This window comes from Lissotriton helveticus, chromosome 11 (genome assembly GCF_964261635.1).
Source record: "Lissotriton helveticus chromosome 11, aLisHel1.1, whole genome shotgun sequence".
Classification (NCBI taxonomy): Eukaryota; Metazoa; Chordata; class Amphibia; order Caudata; family Salamandridae; genus Lissotriton; species Lissotriton helveticus.
In genome coordinates, this window is record NC_136072.1 from 970,919,252 (window position 1) to 970,935,860 (window position 16,609).

Below are 16,609 nucleotides of genomic sequence, written 5' to 3' on the forward strand. Positions count from 1 at the left end.
ACGATCTCCGTTGCACAATGTCTTTGCTTTCAAATTCTTGAGCTGCGTTAACATTAAACATAAGCACACTGAAACATGGCAGTAATAGTGCTGGTAGTCAAGATGAACGCTCATGGGCTCCAAGAAGCAGCTCATTTTCTTGCGCTTGGTCTTAGTCGCCACCTTGTGGGCAGCAGCGCTAAAAGCTTCGAGCCGGTTTAGCTGCTGTCGAGTTGAATTGCTCCTTGAGGCGGAGGGGCGGGGTCACGTGAAGGGCTTGTGATAGATTTTACCCGGGGAGCGAGGGGTGTGGATTAAGAGCAGAAGCGGCTAGGTAGGATTTCACGTTAAAGGATGTGTACAGACTTGCTATATTGATGCGAAGCCGCGACTGCCTGGCTGGGCACAGTGCGTCTGCAAGGAAAGCAGCAGGCGGAGAGTGGTAAGTGCATGGATGAAAGTCCCATCTAATTTAAAGCAAAAGTAGATTTGCAAAATGGGTAAGGAGACAGTCGTTTAATGGGCTGCGGGCAGGCTTGTAAAAAGTTTATGCAAGCGCTAGCAACGGGAAAGATGTGAAGGGTAACAAGTGCATGTGTGTATAACATTATCTAAAGTGCTCTGTCAGTGAGGTTCTTGGACTGAGAAGGTTGAAGAAGCAGAAACATAGGCTGGGCGAATTGTAGCGCATAGTTTGTCGCCTCCGATTCAAGGAAGTCTCATAGCATCAATTATCTATTCAGGAAGCAGCTGATGTGTCGCGTCCGCTTTACTGACAACTCTGAAGATTTGCGTGCAAAGCCGTCTTATGGGTATCACTTGACCAGGTATTGTGAGTGGGAGGAAAAGTTTGCTTCACGAGCAAACGGACTTGCTTGTTTGATGCCTGAGCTCACAACTGAACCGTAGGGTGGGTGACCGCCCACCTCGTGATTTAGTTATGAAGAGGCAGTAACAGTGAAAGCTGCCTGCTGCCCAAGTTCGATCCACTGGCATATAGCAGGTAGTTGAGAGGATTCACTGCGGTTAACCTTTTGGCCTTTAAAGTGAATACCATACATACTGACCAGAATAATGACCTACTTTGCCGTGTCGGGTCAGCAGGTTCTCTTAGCAGTCTAGGCTGGAAGTTGGTCCTGTAGTGCCGGCTTGAACTGAACAATCAGAACGTCGTATTTCCTCGAATCCCTGACTGTCAGTACACAAGGACACTGCATTGTAAACATGAGGAACTTTTCTTCTCCCTGTCTTCTCTTGCCGAAGAGACACATTTGATTGCTGAAAAAGTTTCGACGAAAAACTCATCAGCAAATGCAAGTTAGCACTGTGGTGGTGTTTGTTATCTGTACTGTTCTTTATTTATCAATCTCCGAAACTTTCTCACGCTTCAATAAGATACAGTGAGATAAGGCTTAAGAGCCCTTTTGCATGAAAAAAATGTTTTGGTTTCATACTAAAACCTACTTTGTTTGTAATGGAGAATACAAAATTTTCTAGCTATCGCGACAAGAATTTTAGATTCTATTAAGGACACGGAGGCGAGGATTATGCTTTCTCATTTCTTTACTGCACCAACAGCAGCCAATGAAAATACACTACAGTAATGAAAAACAACATTTCCCATAGTGGAGAAGTGTGGCTCACTGGTTAGAGGAGGCAGACCTGGAAGCAGAGGTCAGCCCAGGACCAGGGTTCAATTCCCGGCTTGGCGGGGTCTTGAGTCCTAAAATGTCCATGGACTCGACAATTCTCGCTCCGGTGCCTACTCGATTCACGGGTTCACACTCTGCGACTCTGGGCAATAGCTTGCTTAATCTCCACAACGGCCCCTCGCGGCGGGATGCCTGGCTTTCACCTTGCGGATACCCTGCCGGGGTTATCTCACAGGGGAATACCAGGACGGGTTCCCTAAGCAAGCGCTTAGAAACCGCTCGGTGATTTGCGCTATATAAATTCCTGTACATTTACATGAGGCTTTGAACCACGCCTCCAGTAACAGTAACCAATCACAACAGTCACAGGCATATAAGGAATAGAGACACTAATCTGGCCTCCTCTTTCTTTGCGCGAACAGTCTTGTCATAGTGAAACACAGTCTTAACTCTCAACGGAGAGAACAGTTCCAAAGGGGATTCTCAACGGAGAAAAAACCATAACCACGAGGTATCTTCTTCCAACAGGAAGGCAAGGCAGCACCATCCACAGAAGGCAATTAACTCTTGTTGGAGTCATTTCCTGAAACAGAAAAAGAAGTCTGAGAAAAGGAGCTCACCAACTGCATTTCTCACAGGGTGGGTACAAAGTTGTTAAACAACATCATTTCAAAACAACTTTACAGTGATCAAACTGTCCCAACGGGTGGGATAATCCTCGCCTCCGTGTCCTTAATAGAATCTAAAATTCTTGTCGCGATAGCTAGAAAATTTTGTATTCTATGGCAGGACCGAAGGCTTCTGATTATGCTGGTTCAAAGCTCATCCACTAAGCTCATCAATCACAGCATCAGAAACATGAGGAATAGGTTTATAGTAAAACACTTTAAACATTGAATCCGAAGACCAATCAGCTGCTTTTAGGATATCTTCCAAGCGAGAACCCAATAAATAGGCTTTAGAGGCCATCGCCCCTCTAGCTGAATGAGCACCATATGCAGATACATCAATGCCCGCCTCAGACATGATCCATCGCCCCTCTAGCTGAATGAGCACCATATGCAGATACATCAATGCCCGCCTCAGACATGATCCATCGAACCCATCTGGCTAAAGTAGCAGCAGCAACTGGCTTGAAGGGCTTTTGAACACTGATCAACAGCTGACCCAAAGGATCGACCCTGTGTGCAATAGTACGTTCCTCATAACATTTAAGACATTGCAACACACATAATTTGCTGTTATGAGGAAAGGCAGGGTACTCAACTGAACGTGACAAGGTCTTAGTCCGCCGTGTGATAACAAAGGAGACACCCTGAGGAGAAAACATCCTACCAGCTAAATCTAATGCTCTAACATCCGAAACTCTGCGACATGAAATGAGGCACAACAGCATAGTGAGCTTGGCAGAGATCTGTTTCAACGACAAATCACCATTACTGGGCCAGGTTTCCAACAAATGAAGCACCTTAGTACCATCCCACATAGTGGAATACCTGGGCCGAGGAGGGTTGGCCACACGCACACCTTTAAGCAACTTACAAACCAGGGGATGCATCCCCACAGGCTTACCGTCGATATGGTCGTGACCAGCAGAGATTGCAGACCTGAAGTTATTAACCGACCTGTAAGCCAGGCCCGAGGCCGCACACTCGGATAAAAAATTCAGTACCTCAGTTATATTTGATCCCACGGGATCCACCTGTTTCGAAAGGCACCAACCCACCCACTTCTTCCAAGAAGCAGAGTATCGTTTTCGGGTGGAAGGAGCCCACGCTTGCTGCATAAAGCTGGAAGCTTCTCGTGAAAGGCCTTCAAGGCATTCATGTCGCCTGAGAGCGTCCACACCATTAAAGTCAACTGGTTCTGCAGGACTAAGGGATGGCACGCTCCCACTGGGTCCTGCAGAAGCGTCGGGAAGACTGGGAGCCGGAAGGGGAGGTCCACAGATAACTCCAACAGTGTGGGAAACCACGACTGAGTCGGCCAGAATGGAGTCACCAACACTATTGTCGTCCTCTGCCGGCGCACTAACACCGCCACTCTCGGGATCATCGCAAACGGTGGAAACGCATAATTCCTCCGGTGCCCCCAATGGTGAAGGAACGCGTCCGTCCCCATTGCCATTGGGTCCGGTCTCCAGCTGTAGAATAGAGGAAGATGGGAGTTGAGGCGAGAGGCAAAGAGATCTATCTGACATGGGCCTCGCATAATCATGATCTGAGAGAACAGCGAGGGGTGAAGTCTCCAATCGCTGAAGTCTCTGAGAAAACGGGAATTCCAATCCGCCACCTGATTGAGTTTTCCTGGAAGGTATTCCGCCACCACAGAGATCTTGCGATCCAGGCAGAAGTGCCAGTATTCCTTCGCAATATGGACTAGCATGCGGGACTTCGTTCCCCCCAATCTGTTGATGTATCTCACCGCTGAGACATTGTCCATCCGAAGGAGAATACAGCAATTGCTCTTCAGTGGTGAGATAGACCTGATGGCAAATGACCCTGCCAGCAACTCTAGACAATTTATGTGTAAAGACAGTTCGTCTGCTGACCATCGCCCTCCTGTGGTATAATCCCCACAGCGAGCGCCCCAGCCCCATTGACTGGCGTCCGATTCGATGATCACATCCGGGGCTGCTCCGAAGATGGCTCGACCGTTCCAGGCCGACATGTGCTCCAGCCACCACTGGAGTTCTTCCCGTGCCTCCGGGGAAAGAGGAATTAGGTGATCGTAATGAAACTTTCTTTGCAAGTAAAAGATCTTTAGCCTCTGAAGGGCCCTGTAATGCAAAGGGCCGGGAAAAATGGCTTGGATCGACGAGGCCAGAAGGCCCACAATCCTTGCCAGAACACGCAAGGAGATTTTCTCCTTGGTCAAGGTGGATGTTATTTCCCTCTTGATTGACCTGATCTTCGGAAGGGGGAGAAGCAATTGAGCTGAGACAGAATCGATCATGAAACCCAGAAATTCCATCTCTTGACTCGGTATCATTACCGATTTCTTGGTATTGACCACGAATCCCAGATTCTCTAGTAAGGACGTCGTCCACCCTAAGTGAGAGAGGAGAAGGGACCGGTCCTGGGCTAGAAGGAGCATGTCGTCCAGGTAAATGATGAGACACACTCCCAGCTCTCGAAGGCGAGAGATCGCCGGTTTGAGAAGCTTGGTGAACACCCAAGGGGCTGAGGATAGTCCGAAGGGAAGTACTTTGTAGCGATACCAAAGCCCTTTCCAAGAGAATTGCAAGTACTTCTGATGAGAGGGGCAGATGGGGACTGTGAGATATGCATCTTTTAAGTCTAATCTGACCATCCAGTCGTTTTCCAACAGGAGGTCTCGCAAAAGATGGATGCCCTCCATCTTGAAGTGGTGATATGTTGCAAAGGGGTTGAAGTCCCTCAAATTTAACACCAGGCGTTGACCGCCACCTTTCTTTTGAACCAGAAAGACGCTGCTGCAGAAGCCCTCTGGAATGAAGGGCCCTACTGCAACAGCCTCTTTTGTCAAAAGCTCTTCCAGTTCTGAGTCGATAAAACTCTGTTCGAGATGGGAAAAAAGGAGAGGCCGGGGAGGGAAGGGTTGCCGGGGACATTCTACTAACTCTATCTCGTAACCCTGGACGGTCTGTAGGACCCAAGCATCTGCAGTGAGATTCGACCAATTCATTGCAAAATGACGCAATCTTCCCCCCCAGAGGGAACAAAGGGCACATTCGACTTACCAGAGGATTGATTATCGAAGTTTTTGTAACCTCTGTTGACACCTCGATTATATCGGCCTCGGAAGCCGCGTGATCTGGATGGGTAGAAACCGGCCTGGTCCGGTTCTTGTGTGTAGCCTCTGCCCCTTCTGGGGGCATAACCTCTCTGAGGACTGGTATTCGAGTAGCGGCCGGTCGAGCGTCCTCTACCACGCCCGGCCCTGTTAGAGACCTGGTGCAACACTCTCTTCAAGGAGGCTTGGGACTTATCAAGGGACGCAAAAGTATTAACGAACTTGGCAATGTCCTTTACAAAGTTGTCCCCAAACAACTGTCCTTCCGCCAGAGGACCCGGTTCAGATGAAGCCAGTTCAACCAGTTGAGGATCAATCCGGAGCAAGACTGACTTCCGCCTTTCAGAGGCCAACGCGCAGTTGGCGTTCCCCAACATACAGATGGCGCGTTGTGCCCAGCCCGCAAGGACTTCCGGATGGATGGCATCGCCAGTCTCTTGGGCTCGAAGGGCAAGTTCTAGGATCTTGGCCAACGGCCCTGAAAGGTCAAGGACCTTATCTTGGCACGCCCTGAGCGCGCGATCAATACCTTTCTTGGGGTCTTTTTTATACTTTTTAAGGAACGTGGTCATAGAGGTATCAATATCAGGGGTAACAGCCACCTTGTGGGCCAGGTCGGGGCGGGGGCATTCAGATTTCAGGCGGGCTCTCACTTCTTTATCGAAGCCTTTACGGAGGTGAGTCTCCAGATACTCAGCCACAGCCGGGGGGGGGAGCCAATCAGAGGACCTGGGGTGCACAATGTCCGATGGGTCAAAGGAGAAGGGGGAAGGGGTGATAGCCGGGGAGGCATGTTTGCGTTTCTTTGAGCGCTTGCGAGGGGCAGGGGTGGACGTGAGTGATCCTGTCCAGAACTGGGAATAGGCTTACCAGGGACCAACATGTCCAACTTCTTGGCTAGAGGACGCAGGGCAGAGGAGAGAGCTTTGTCAAGCTTAGCGTCCAGCTTTTTGTCAATGATATCCTCCACAGACTCCTCCTCGTAATACTCATCATTGCCCTGGTAATCGCACGCAGCACCCTCCTCTTCGCAGTACTCAGTATCTGCCATCATCACCAGAGATTGTAAAAATCTCACTCCAATCCCCAGAGGGAAGCAGAATTGCCAGCCCAAGCAAGGGCGTCAATCAGGGGAAGTGCCAGGCGCAGGAGCCGGAAATACCAAGGTTAAAATAGCAAAAAGTCCAAATCTAGGACTAATGGAGGGAAAGAGAACCCTGATCAGGAGTGAAAAGGGGTTCCCAAAAATTCACCCTGCTTCCTCTGTCACTGGGAAGCTAGGGGACAATGCACCAGACTTCCGATTCTCAGATGGGGTGAAAACGCTGCTCGTTTAAGACAAAAGACGGCCCTCGGCTCCTGGCCAAAGCTGCGTGTAGTCCCCTTTCAGCCGGGGCTAAAGCGTCATATGCGGCACAAAACGAGGCTGCGCGCGCACACTGCGTGCGCGAGCCCCTGCAGACGCACGCCGGGCCTCGACCGGGCTCCCGCGCGCGTCCTCTTCCCCGAGGGGGGGGCCAAGTCCCTCCAAATCGCGACCGCGATAGAACAGCGGCAGGAGCCGCGAGCAGCAAGAAGGGGACGGGTAAGCCTAACAGCGCAACACGCGCTCTCCTGAAGCCAGCGGAATACGGAGCACTGCTCCGAGATCGGAAGGGAGGGGAGGGGGAGGAGGGGGGGGGAGCGGGTCAGGCAACACCGCACCGGGGAGTCGGGAAGGGAAAGCAGACAGCGGCGTGAGCCCTTGGCAAGCGGGGCGTCACAGCACGGTAAAATTAAACAATAAAACGCCTAATTAAGCTCAAGTAAACGTAGTGCAAGCACATACAAGCAATGAAATCAAGCATGAAAAGTGTGTAAAGCATACGCCAGAGGCGAAAGAAAACACTGTCAGTCAAACAAGCATATAAGAATAGGGAGCATTATCTGGGCTGCGGAGCAGCAAAGAAAGAGGAGGCCAGATTAGTGTCTCTATTCCTTATATGCCTGTGACTGCTGTGATTGGTTACTGTTACTGGAGGCGTGGTTCAAAGCCTCATGGGAAATGTTGTTTTTCATTACTGTAGTGTATTTTCATTGGCTGCTGTTGGTGCAGTAAAGAAATGAGAAAGCATAATCAGAAGCCTTCGGTCCTGCCATAGAATCGAGACATGGATTTAATTAAGAGAATTCTGTTATTAGAAGTGAACATAGGACAAATGGGCAATAGTTTTTAGATCATATTGATAATTGTTTTCGTTTAAGTATTGATCTAGGATAAGTGACGATGTGCATTTTTTGTCCCAGCTTGAGAACTGATGCTTACTTTTTAGGTTTCACTGAGCCATGCTTTTGAAATCTCTTGTATTTAATGTATCTTAAAAGGGGGCTCTCGTGCCAAATTACTGTGTTCGTTTGCTTTTGTGTAGAACTTTTTTTTGTTAACTTCCCCTGGCTGCATGCATTTACGATACTTATACTGAAGATGTTCACACTGTTTAAGCCCCATTCACTGTCAAGATAAGATCTCTTCCCACAGAAAAGCCAGACAGCTTTTAACAGTACGAAGGAATGCTTGCTTTTTATTGCTTAATCAATCAATCAATCAGAACATCTGTAAAGCGCACTACATACCCGTGAGGGTCTCAAGGCGCTGGGAGGGCAGGGGGGATGCTGCTACTGCTTGAATTGCCAGGTCTTGAGGAGTCTTCTGAAGGTTAGCAGGTCCTGGGTCTGCCATAGGAGGATGGGGAGGGTCTTGGCGGCAAGGTGGGAGAACGATCTGCCGCCAGAGGTTGCTTTCGGATGAGGGGGACTGTGGCGAGGTAGACGGAGCGGAGCTGGTGGTTGGGGGTGTAGAAGCTGTGTCGTCTGTTGAGGTATGGTGGTCCGGTGTTGTGGAGTGCCTTCGGTCCGTGGGTGAGGAGCCTGAAGGTGATCCTTTTGTTGACGGGGAGCCAGTACAGGTCTCTCAGGTGGGGTGTGATGTGGCTGCGGCGAGGGATGTCGAGGATCAGGAGAACAGAGGCGCTTTGAATGCGCTGGAGTAGTTTCAGGAGTTTGGCCGAGGCTCCTACGTATAGGGCGTTTCCGTACTCCAACCTGCTGCTGACTAGGGCCTGGGTGAACGTTCTTCTTGTTTCAGTGGGGATCCACCTGTAGATCTTGCGGAGGGTGTTGAAGCAGGAGGACGAGACGGCGTTGACCTGCTTTGTCATGGAGAGAGTAGAGTCGAGGATGAATCCTAGGTCACCAGGAGTCGTCCCAGGCCAAGCGGGTGGAGCCGAGGATGAGGACTTCCGTCTTGTCCGAGTTTAGCTTCAGTCTGCTGTTCTTCATCCACTCAGCGATGGCTTTCATTTCTTCGTGGAGGTTGGTTTTGGCTGTGAGGGGGTCCTTGGTGAGGGAGAGGATCAGCTGGGTGTCGTCGGCGTAGGGGATGATGTTGACATCATGCAGTCGGGCGATGTGGGCGAGCAGTGCCATATAGTTGTTGAACAATGTTGGGCTGAGGGATGAGACCTTGGGTACGACGCAGATGATCTTGGTGGCTTCGGAGTGGAAAGGGGGTGGCGGACACTCTGGGTTCTGCCGGAGAGGAAGGAGGTGGTCCAGTCCGGAGCCTTTTCTTGGATCCCAGCGTCGTGGAGGCGTGTGCGTAGGGTGCGGTGGCAGGCAGTGTCAAAGGCGGCTGACAGGTCCAGGAGGATGAGGGGCTTGGTTTCTCCGTTGTCGAGCAGGGTCCTGATGTCATCAGTGGCGGCGATTAGGGCTGTTTCGGTGCTGTGGTTGCTGCGGAACCCGGACTGGGATGGGTCCAGAATGCTGTTCTCCTCGAGGTAGCGGGACAGTTGTCTGTTGACTGTCTACACGATGACCTTTGCCGGAAACCGGAGCAGGGAGATGGGCCGGAAGTGCTTGAGGTCCTTGGGGCCAGCCTTGGGTTTCATGAGTAAGGCTTTGATCTCCGCGTGCTTCCAGCTCTCCGGGAAGGTCGCTGTCTCTAAGGAGACGTTGATGACTTTCCGGAGATGGGGTGCGATGGTGATGCTGGCTTTGTTGACGATGTGGTGTGGGCATGATTCCGGTCCAGGAAAGACATGGCTTGGCAGTTCGGTCTGGACTGTTCCCATGAGGCACAGGGTCAAGACTAATTTGCATATGGCCATGTCTGAACTGGGGTGGCTTGGTGAGCAAAATAACGATGGATTAAACCCAGATCTGTGACTGGGGGTGAATGTTTAGCCATTGTGCAACATTCCGTCCATCGTCTTGTGTGTTTTGAGGTTTGCTTGGAGGCCTGGAGGTCTTCAGTGAACCAGCTGGTTTTCTTGCTGGTGTGTCTGTTGGAGGGTTTCTTGAACAGGGAGAGGGTGTTGGCGCAGTCGTCGATCCATTGTCTGAGGTTGCGGGCGGCAGTGTGTGGGTTGGTGGGGTGAGCTCCAGGCGAGGGTGGTGGTTAGCTGGTCTTCGGGGACTTTGCTCCAGCAGCGGTGGGGGATCTGCTGGGTGCGGTGGTACGTGGTAGGTTTCCGGGTGATCTTGCAGCCGTCCGGGATGGCTATGGAGATGTCGGGTGCCGAGGAGGGGTTCGGCCAGGTCTCAGTCAGTAAGGCAACATCTGGGGAGGCTAAAAACTGATTTTTATCCTTTGAACGTTTGTGGCATTTCCTAGTCATGCATCAGTACCTTTCTTTGCACTTAGTGGGCATTATCGGATTGCTTTTTGTCAACTAAATCTATTTAGTCATTATTTAGTCATTATGATCAAATTCTAAATGTTATAATAAACATTACAAGTTAAAAATAAAGTTAATCTACAAGAGCTATAACATATTTGACTACTAAACGGGCAACCACAAGTGTAGTTACCTCGCAGACAACAGGGTCATGATTTGAATGGTGCAGCAGGTGCAATAGCATCAGGCTCAAAAAGTTGTCAGAACTCCTCTAAACCCATAATACTGCTATATTTGATTGGTAAACAGGCAGTCACAATTGCAGTTACCTTGCAGTTAAAAGGAACTTGATTTCAATGGTGAAGCAGGTGCAGTGGCACCGGGGCTAAAAGCTCTAGGGACCCCACTGAACTCAGATTATTGCTAACATTTAAAACTAAATAGGCAGTCACAAATGCAGATAACAGGGTCATGATTTCAATGGTCCAACAGGTGCAGTGACACCAGGACCAAAAGCTCGAGGCACACCACTAAAAACCGATTATTGCTATATTTTACAACTAAACAGTCACAAGTGCAGTTATGCCTTCCAGTGGTTAGCCAGCTTTTTAACCCACCGCACCCAAACCATCAATCTTGGCACTTTCCGCTCCCAAACATCGGAGCTTACTAAAGGGGTGCCTCGGGGATCGTGCTTCAGTCCCACACTATTTAACATCTATGTGGCTTCACTGGCGAATCTACTAACTCATACGCTGATGACACCCAGCTTCTAATGATGTTTGACAAAAACTCTCTCAACACCCAATCTGAACACCAAATATCACTATATTTTACTACTAACCAGGCAGTCACTACTAACCAGGCAGTCACAAGTGCAGTTACCTTGCAGACAATAGGGTCAGGATTTGAAGGGTGCAGTGGTACCGGACCCAAAAGTTGTCAGAACTCATCTAAACACCTAATATTGCTATATTTTACGACTATAAACGCAGAATAATGCTACATTTTATGATTTTACAGGCAGTCACAAGTGCAGTTATCTCACAGGCACCAGGGCCATGATTTCAATGGTGCTGCAGGCGCAGTGGCACCGGGCCAAATATTGTCAGAACTCCTCTAAACACCAAATATTGCTATATTTCATTACAAAATAAGCAGTCACAAGTGTAGTTACCATGCCAGCACTTGGGTCATGATTTCAATGGTGCAGCAGGTACAGTGACACCAGGGCCCAAAGCTCTAGGAACCTGTCTAAGCATCAACTACTGAAATATTTTACTACTAAACACACAGTCACAAGTGCAGTTACCTTACAGGCAATAGAGTAGCTCATGATTTGAATGGTGCAGCAGATGCAGTGGCACCTAGGCACCTAGGCCAAAAGCTGTCATAACTCAGCTAAACACCAAATATTGCTATATTTTACTACTAAACAGGCAAATGCAGTTATCTTGTAGGCACTAGGGGCATGATTTGTATGGTGCAGCAGGTGCAGTGCCACCGGGCCCAGTTGTCGGAACTCCTCTAAACACATAAAGTTGCTATTACAGTAATTAATTCTATTATTTCCAGCTATCATTTCATTAAACATTTTTTTGCTATTACTTACCTGCACCATTCCACTAGTAACAGCACAATATATTGCCTTTTTGTACACAGGTCATAACACTTTAACAGACTTTCTGTACCTTTATATTGTACAAATACTCAGCAAGCAACAACTTACAACAAAAAACAGCTAGACATAGTCAAACCCTAGTGCATTTACCAATGCTTGTTTAATCCTTTTATTCTAGTAAAACATGTTTGTCAATCTTACATTTTGCCTCTGGATGACAGCGTCCCGCATAGGGGAGCCAAGGAATTTAGACTGGGGCTCGTCACTCCCTTCTATGATGTCAATATTTTGGCCCTTTAGTCATTTGGGTGACTTTGTAACCTGGAAATGTATCTAGCCACAGAAACCTATGGTCCACTGACTGATCTGAGCAAAGCATGGGAAATGCAAGAAGAGGCATAGTTCGTTACCAGATCCCATAAGTTGGCAACTTCATAAGGTCCAGTCTTTTTGACATTTTCTTTTTCTACTCACCACCTGGCCCGAATGTTGGACAGAATCGCTTGTGAGATAGCAGATTGTTGGAATGACTGGAGTACAACAAAAAGTGCACAATACCAGAGGTTTCTCTAAGCATAATGCATATATCCAATATGTTTATAAAAAGCTTTAGCTCCAGTTTATTTTTTACCACGTCCCTATGAATGGAATTCATTTACATTGCAGTATGTTTTTAAAGAACAGTACAAAACCCTAGGCGTCGTCTCAGAAACTTTTTTTATGTTTACCTGCTGGGTGAGAATAAGAACACACCGAAAATGAGGTAAACATGGAAATGATGGCATAATTTATATGTTTATATAAGTATTTTTGTAGAATTATCATGATTAGGATATACAGGAAAAGAATGAGTTGCAGTGTATGCTCAGAGTTGAAAAGGGTGGACTAGCTTGGCAAGTTGGACTGGACTGTTACTATGAAGAGCAGGTTTGAGACTGATTTGCACTTGGCTAGGTCCAAACTGAGTTGGCGTGGTGGGCGAAAAACAGAGGATTGTGATGCAGCAAAAAACAATGGCTTGTGATGCAGTCCGAGTGATTGCCAGTGGCTGAGATTAATTCAACCATTCCATACATTACCTTATTGCTGTTGCAGGATCTGACGGTTGACCACTGAAATGCTCCAAATACTTACAGTTGCTCCCTGTGGTATCAGTAGTACATTGCAAGATCGTATGCAGATATTTTTAAAAGAAATAGACTCATATAGAATTGACCTGTTACTTCTTTGACACATCCGCATTCCTGAGTCTACATTGACTGATCTCTTGGAACTGTTCTGGTTTTCCCACTTGCAAGCAGGTCCCCTAGACTAATCTGTCTTCCATGGTTCTCTCGGCATCTGTTGTGAGATGCTCCGTAGCTGCCCAGCCACTGCCTCAATAAGGTTATCAAAATACTGTTGTTCTCTTAACACTTTCCTGGCGGTAAGTGCCCTCCAGTGGTTATGTGTGGGCTCTGTTCCAGATGAATCTTAAATAAAGGACACCAATGTAGATGTAGTGAGATCTGATTGTAAAGAGGTGGTTATTTGGCAACATTTCACTCTCCCGGATATTGACATTGATGGGAGTACTGAGGGTCCTCCCAATGGTCACTCCTTGCTGAAAACATCAGGCAAAGGGAGTTACCTTAATTTATTTCCCCCTCTCTGCGTCCATCTTTGCTTCCTCTGTGTTGTAGTTTTACTCTTTTGGAGAGTTCACCTTCTGAGCTAGATCATTGTTTTCCTTCCGAGCACACAGTTGAATAATGTTAATGGAGGGGAGGGTGCCCCATCTGATATTTTATTCTACATTGAAAAGCTTCTATTTTGTCTTTATTGGTAAAAAACTCTGTTAAATTCCGACCATGTATTGGAAATGATGTCTGCAATTTTGTTTCAAGTGCAGAATGCACACAAGATTGGCCTTTCCAAGCCAATATCAGCAGTGAATTTCTTTAAGGATAAGTCTTTGAAACCTAAGTCCCAATATGATTGCGCCTTTAGGGTTGTCTAGGATTGCTTTTGTTCAAGCTGGTATACCACTTTATCAGGTCCCTCCCCCAGAAAACTTTTGCCACGTTGCAAATGTAGAGCTTTGTTTAAATATGTTGTTTAGGCATTCAGATTAGTGCTCCTCTCTAAGGAAAGCTAAGTTAGAGATTTTTCTAATGTTTAAAAAAGAAAAAAAGGTACTGAAAAAGCTGTGAAAGGAAATGGATCAGTACTGCAGTCAGGTGGAGTGAGGGGACAGGGGGCAATTGGCAGCACCTCTACTGCCCCATATTATAATGTGCCTGTGTGCAGTGGTGAGCCAACCAGGGATATGCAGGAGGGTAAAGTGGATACATCTATAACAAGTCAATAGGGAACAGATAAGAAAAGTAAAAATAAAAGAATTACAAGATTTCCTCAATGGAAAATAAAAACATTGTATTTCTCTATGGATATTAACATGCAGAGCTCGGGGGGGGAGGGGGGCATCGAAAATCCCTCCTGAAGGTAGTGTTCTGGATCCTTCCACAGCGCCAAATGAGGATCTTACTGGGATGGAGGTGAGAGCCCTCCACACTTCAGGGAGCTACAGTTCTGTTATCCAGTGATCTGACTGAGCCATGTGAAACAGAAGTAGGAACAGGAATTCTGCTCCAACCAGAGTTGGGACACAGGGAAGTTAATAATCTGGATGGGGGGGTCAGATGAGGGCTTCATGGTATCTAATTCTTCGAGTGTGAGAAATACAGATGTTCGCACTATTGAATCACCTGTCCTGCACCCTTGTTTTTGGCTTAAATCATGGGGCAAAAACATTTCGCCTGAGGGATGAAGATAAACATTTTTCTAGGTGACACGTCTAGAATTTTCAGTACTTTTAAGGACTCGCACCCACTCACACCCCAATATAATCTTTCATATGCCAACTCCAACTTCTACACTAGCATTCTAAAACATTTTGGCATAACCATACCAGTACGTTTGCAGAGTGGTGGAGAAAGGGGGCGTAGTCTCCGACTACCTCTCAGCAGTCCCACTGTGTGGGGCTTACTGGAGATAACAGGAGGCCTTGATAGCCCCTAAGGCCCCTCAGCAGCCAAGGGTACTTCTTCCCCCAACCAGGAACAGGCCAGGAGGCGCGTTTGCAGAGTAGTGGAGAAAGGGGGCGGGCCTCTGCGATTTGCTGCCCCCCCTATTTTTTAAGAAGGGGGGCTGTGTGGCCCTCCTTCCCTATACCATTTTGGGCCCATGGGGACCCCATTCAATGAGACCTGACTGTTTTTTGTTGAAAAACTGGAGGGGGGGCCGCATGCCCCAATCCCCAAGCAATGCCTTTCACTTTTTTTATTTAATGGAAAAAAGAGAGGCAGCGTGGCCCCCCCCCTTCCCTGGGTCATTTTTGGCACCGGGGCCCCTATCCCCTGGGGCCTGCCCTATTACCTACTGGCGGTCGCCAGTAGGTAGTTCTAGTTAGAACCTAGATTCCATAGGAAAAGCATTTTTGATTTGCTAATAACTTTGGCGTCGTTTGACGAATCTTCGCGAAATTCTCCAAAGAAAATGTCTATCCAGGCCAGCTCCTATCCTGAAACTTTGGGGGTGATTCGGCAGGTGGGGGGCTGAGAAAAAAGGGGGTCCCAAAAAGGGTTTTCTCCATGTTAATTGCCATAGGAAAATTTAGCCAAGGCTGCAGCCCGAACTGCTGAACGGAATTACAGCATAGTTGGCAAAAAGGTAGTGCTTGGTTCAGAAAGCAACCTTTTTTTTAAATGGTGTAAATTCGTTCAGTGGTTGTTGAGAAATTCAAAAAATAAGTCTGAAAATCAATTTCCCATAGAAACTTTAGCCAAGGCTACAGCACGAACTGCTGAACCGAATTGCACCAAAATTGGCAAAGAGGTAGTTCTTGGTTCAGAAAGCGACCTTTTTTTTTTAAAATGGTGTAAATCCGTTCAGTAGTTGCTGAGAAAACCCAAAAATAAAAATATCGATATCCATGGGCGCTGTGGGTTCTCGACCCCTCCCGACCACAAGCTTCATTCTAATTGGCTTCCAACACTCCAAACCAGGAAGTGTTGGCAGCCATCTTGGGACTCGGTAGAACCGAGTCACAAGACAACAGTAAAAGAAATGGAAAAATGTAGGAAAGGGGGCAGGGTAGAAACACCCTGACCCCCTAGGCCTGGTCAGGGGTCCCACAAGACCCCCCAATTTTAATTCTTTTTAAAAAAAACATCCGAATGCACGCTGCATGCGTGAATCCGGATGAAAAAATAAATAAATATGTGAAGCGGGGGATCCCCCACTTCATTTAAATGAGCCACAGGTGGGCCAGGTCCGGGGGGGCAATCGTATAATTATACCGCCACCTCCTCTGGGCTATGTAAATTAGGTGCGGGAGGGCACACAGCCCTCCCGCAGCCCCAGGGACACCCACCACCCTGGAGCTATGAAAATAGAGGGAGGGGGCCGTGCGCCCCCTCCCTCCTGGAGCGCTTGATGGCCCTGGGGACAGCCACCCCCCATGGCTGGCTCCTGCAATGTCCCGGGGTGTCCACCCCCGGGACATTGCCGTTTGCTGTGACAGGGCTGGAGCATGGCTTCCACTCTGTGATAGCAAACCCTGGTTTGCTGCGTTGAAGCGAGAGAAGGAAAACCTCCTCTTGCTTCAATAAAACAAAGGAGAATTGCTTTTGGGCAAGGGAAGCTGCATGTGAGCAGCTCCCTTTGCCCAAAAGCAATGCCGGCTCCCGCAGGAGGCGGGGAGCCGGCAGGAACGTGGGGGCATTGGGGCTTCCCCTATGGTCCCCAACAGAGAGACCAGGCCCCGGGGGTTGAAGTCCCAGGGACCAGAAGTGGCCTGGGAGGGGGGGCACGCAGCCCCCCTCCCGTTAAAATTTTTTTTTTTAGATGTGGGCAAGCCTCGGGGAATGGGGTCCCCGAGGCAA

General features: G+C 48.3%; 1 protein-coding gene across 2 annotated transcripts in view; it reads left to right on the forward strand.

Moving 5' to 3' along the window:
• The first annotated feature begins 151 nt into the window (after positions 1-151).
• The window catches only part of HPS4 (HPS4 biogenesis of lysosomal organelles complex 3 subunit 2), a 287,681-nt gene continuing 271,223 nt past the window's right edge, over positions 152-16,609 (forward strand). The window contains exon 1 of one of the 2 annotated variants that reach the window (XM_078667309.1): positions 152-421. The gene's annotated coding sequence lies outside the window, so the exon portion shown is untranslated. The remainder of the gene's footprint in view (positions 422-16,609) is intronic. The other variant, XM_078667310.1, reaches the window with a different exon arrangement.